The sequence below is a fragment of the Salvia splendens genome, chromosome 12 (assembly GCF_004379255.2).
Source record: "Salvia splendens isolate huo1 chromosome 12, SspV2, whole genome shotgun sequence".
In the NCBI taxonomy this organism is placed as follows: Eukaryota; Viridiplantae; Streptophyta; class Magnoliopsida; order Lamiales; family Lamiaceae; genus Salvia; species Salvia splendens.
Genome location: NC_056043.1, coordinates 28,434,195 through 28,438,834, shown reverse-complemented (window position 1 = coordinate 28,438,834; position 4,640 = coordinate 28,434,195). Strand labels below are relative to the sequence as shown.

At 36.2% G+C, this 4,640-nt stretch overlaps 1 long non-coding RNA gene across 1 annotated transcript; it reads right to left on the bottom strand.

The window, feature by feature from the left end:
* Window positions 1-426: 426 nt before the first annotated feature.
* On the bottom strand, window positions 427-2,543 carry LOC121757118. The gene is made up of 4 exons (XR_006041166.1): window positions 2,290-2,543; window positions 2,137-2,211; window positions 1,143-1,206; window positions 427-681 (listed from the first exon to the last, which is right to left on the bottom strand). It is a non-coding gene; the product is annotated as an uncharacterized LOC121757118 (long non-coding RNA).
* Between the last annotated feature and the right edge of the window lie 2,097 nt (window positions 2,544-4,640).

Below are 4,640 nucleotides of genomic sequence, written 5' to 3'. Positions count from 1 at the left end.
CTCAGAGTATCATTCTATACGGCAAAACTATCATTCTATGCAATAAACCTATCATTTTATCATTTTATCAGTCAGTCAAAAAGTATAATTTTATCAACTCAGAGTATCATTCTATCCGGCAAAACTATCATTCTATGCAATAAACCTAACATATATCATTTTATCATTTTACGTGATATTTGGCGAAATTCAGAAATTAAATGAGGGAAATGACATATTATCATTCTATCAACTCAGAGTATCATTCTATCCGGCAAAACTATCATTCTATGCAATAAACCTAACATATATCATTTTATCATTTTATGTCACGCCCGCATTTTCTAAGGATAGAAAACAGGGTTGATCGTGACTGGGGGAGGATTAAAGAAGCGGGGAAGAAAGGGGAAAAACATACATATTTGACCAAAAAATTTAATAACTGAATTAACCTTAAAAACGTCATAATATTATCCTAACAATAATGCCAACTCTAAGTAAATAAAGAAAGGACAATAAACAATTTTCAAACGAGTTAGACTCTGCACGAATAAACAATTCTAAAGAAAATGACTCTTAGCGGAAGCGTTCAAGACATGGAAAATGTCGAGTATGAAGACACGACAAACCCAACATTTATTAATCATGACAAAACAATCCATGAACTCTGCTCGACATCCTCCTCGTCCATCGCCGCTCAATCTGCACATTAAGAAAACAATATGCAGGGCTGAGTACTTGATGCACTCAGTGGACACATGCCAAAACATAGTTTGTCAAGCCATAATCAAGTGACCTTGGGGGGGGTTTAATTAAAAGAAACCCAAGTACACCAAAAACATATATTTCACAAGTTCGGTCGGCCGACCCTTTTCCATCCACATTCACCATCACCATATATGAACATACATGACAAGGAACGTGGCCACGAACCAAGTCACTAGACCGGCCAACTCCAAAGAGATAGCACACGATCTACGGGGTGTACACTAGTCCGAGCAGGGTTTGCGGCCCTACTGGGACCCGAATTCGATTAAACATACATGGCATAGCCACTTCAGATAGGTTCATTCAAATACAAAACATGGCAAGACAAACACTTTCCACCTCCTTTAACATAAAAAGTATTTAGGACATAGTCCTTATTTAAAAAGAAAGCCCACCTCAAACGCTTATTTCCTCAAACCACTTTCTGTTCCCACTGTAAACAACGTGCACAAGTTCACCCTTTTCAAAATAACATGATATGCAAAAATCAGACTTTGCAAAATAAATTAATTTAAAAACAATGCATGCATCCTACGTGTGTGCTCCATTTATTCTCCCATCATTTCTTAGTCCACACAAATAAATTCCTCACTGTTTTTTTCAAGAGTAAATCTAAAAAAAATACATGTATTGCCATCCATGATGAATAATATCAATTAAAGAATTTTAATATAATGCTCCCAACCATTAGTCCAATACGTAGCAATTAATTGAGGCCCAACTAAAAAAAATTAACAAAGGCCCAAACTAAAACTAAGAAAAAGAATAAGAAAATCAAAACTAATATTAAAACTAAAGAGAAAGGAAAGAATCAGTATCCTAAACCAAATAATAAAAACTAAAGGAATGGAAAAAAGTGTGTTAGTACGTATACTTCTATTTTCGCCAACACCCAGGCCTACACATATACATCCCTTCCATCTGAAATCCTCTCTGTTCATCGTCTCTCTCTCCCTTTTTTTTCCATCGCTCTCAAAATTTCCCTCTATCTGAAATCAATCTAAAATTTACAATTCAGAAACTACAAGCTCCTCTCCCTCCTTATTTCGACCGTAACTATTCTCTCCGCCTCTCTCTGTCTCTCCTCTTGGATTCAAAAAGGAAACAGACGGCAAATTCTCATCCCTCTCTATGGTAAGTCCCTCTCCCCTTTCCCCCAAACTGAATTTTTTATTAAGTTTCTAATTTGTTCAATTCACATTTTTTTGGGCAGACAAGGAAATTTTATGAATTGGAATTGCAGAGAAACAAAAAGGCACCTTCTAAGCATTAAAGATTGAAGCTTTAGGAGGGAGTATCATCATTCAACAAGTTTTAGGAGAATTACAGTGAATATGTGAACTAAATCATGGAATGGAATGCAGAGACTATTAGGGATTGTGTATATACCTTCCGGAGAGGCAAAACTTGCAGAAGAGAAGGTATTGAAAAAAAAATTGCAACTCTCTGGGTTTCTCCCTCAAACTGCGATGTCCAAAATTTGCGTTGTGAAATCAAGAGTATTTTAAATTTTTCGTATTTAATGGGAGGAGGAGAAATTACCTTCAATGAAGAGAAGAAAAGCTGCAGGAACGACGGTTGGTTGAGATTGTGGGAGGAGATGTATAAATGGAGTTAATAGAGTATTTAGTTGGAGATTTTTAAGGAGTGGCGGAGAGATTTTAGGAGTGGAGGTTTTTGAGAAGAAAAGAAAACATGTAGAAATGATTTAGGAAAAAATGGCTATATTAAAAGTAGCCCAATAGCATAAGGATAAATGGGCTAAAAAAACAAAAGTGATAGGCTCAAAAATATATAAATTTTAGTGCATTGATTAAATTGTAGTATTTTATTATTTTAGTACTTTGGTGTTATTCCAAGTACATTGTAAACGAACGCCCAAATTTTCCTATCGACGACTCTCACGTCAATCTCGTCGACAACATACGCCACACAATTAATCAACAATAATTCAAGCATTCACAACCAATCGAAACAAATACGGTATTTTATTCAAGGTCTATCACTCGCTCGTTCTGAAAACAAAAATCTTAACTTAAAAAGATAGAAAAAAACGGGTATTACATTTTACGTGATGTTTGGCGAAATTCAGAAATTAAATGAGGGAAATGACATATTTACCCCCGCGCTTTTTTTATGTAGTAAATCTAAGTTTGAATCTCAGCCACAAGATTAGAAAATATGTGTGGTTCAGATTTAGTTATAGGGTTATTACGTGATTTAGGGGTTATCATATGATCACAACTATATATATATATATATATATATATATATATATATATATGTTCATGATCAATTGAGATTTTTAAGCTAATTGAGAAATGAGATGCAATCTCAGCCACTCATTTTTATTAAATGAGTGGTCAAGATTTTGCAACACAAAAAAAATTTAAAATTAATTTATTATGAAAGGGTATAATGGTAATTTTAAGGCAATTAAAATTCAGCAACTCTCATCTCTTGCTCTATGCTTCTCGATCTCTCTCTCCATCTGTGAGGGGTTCCTTCCATACACTTCCGTACACAAAATTGCACCTCCAATTCGAGCTCCCTCTCATCTCATGATTGTATTCCTCTATCAGAGTGAGAATTGAAGATCAGAAAATACAAAAAATCGAGAAGAAGATGAAAATTGAAACCCTAGGTAGAATCTGAACGCCGTAGAATGTGCAGCAGCTGCCTATTGAGATCGGTGAAATCGAATTTCCGACGAGTCTGGGTGCGGAGTACAAATTCGAAGGCGTGGAGAGAGGATCGGAGTCTGATAAGCTCGATTCAGGCGGAATCAGAGGCGTGAGTGAATATTCGGCACTGGATAATGTCAGCGACACCGACGATTCCGTGTGTAATAAGGAGAACGAGTGCGTTGCGGTGGCAAAATCGATGTTGAGTGCTGCTGAGATTAGTGATGGAGTGAATTTCGTGAAGCCGCTGGCTCTGCGAGGTTTACTCACCGGTGCGTTTCAGAGAAATTTCGCTGATTTGATTGCAATTTCGCTTTACCTTTCTCAGCTGTTAGTAGTTTTGTTCTATTGTTTGAATAGTGGTTTGGCGATTGGCGAAAATGTGTATTGTTTGTGTAAATTGAAAGGCTTTCACTGCTGGAAATGGATTTTAAAGATTGAAGGAGAGTAATACTGTAGGGATGGTTAATTTCTTGTTGCTTAGCTTTGAATTTTGATAGTTAATCACTTAATTATAGCTTTCTCCTTCAAGCAGCCTGTTTTGTGATATGCAACCATCTTTAGAATAAAGTGGCAGTTTCCTGTGGATTAGTTCTTTGTGTGTGAAGCTAATAAGCTGAAATCTTCTTAAATCTAAGAAAGCATTTACTTAGATCTAGGCGGAGAACGTAGAAATCAGATTCAAAGGTAGAGGAGGAAGACGACGGCGGCGGAGGCAGAACGGCAGCGAAAAAGCAAGCGCCGAAGGATGGGGAATCGATGAGCTTGAGTAAGAAGGCGGTGGGACTGTATGTCGGCAAGAAAGGGCTGCTGTTTTGGCTCAACAAATTTGCCTACGCTTCCATCTTCATTGTGATTGGGGGATGGATTCACTTCTGGTTTGTGGGTCCCGCTTTGAACTTGTAGATGAATTGTGAAATATGTAGATGAATTTGAGAAGACGATTTATTTGACGTCCAACCATCACGGTTAATTTGTGAAATATATGGATGCAGTTTTTAATTCGATTATGTTGCTGGAATTTGTGAGTTGTGTAGATAAGGTGGTTGTGCTATTGCCTAAAATATTATTGTTGACATAAATTATATAAGTTGTTGACATGAAAATGTTTGTTGTTGAGTACAAAAACAATGTCAACTATATATATACAATGTCAATTATATGTAAAATGTTGTTATTTGACATAATTTATACATAAAATGTTGTTGT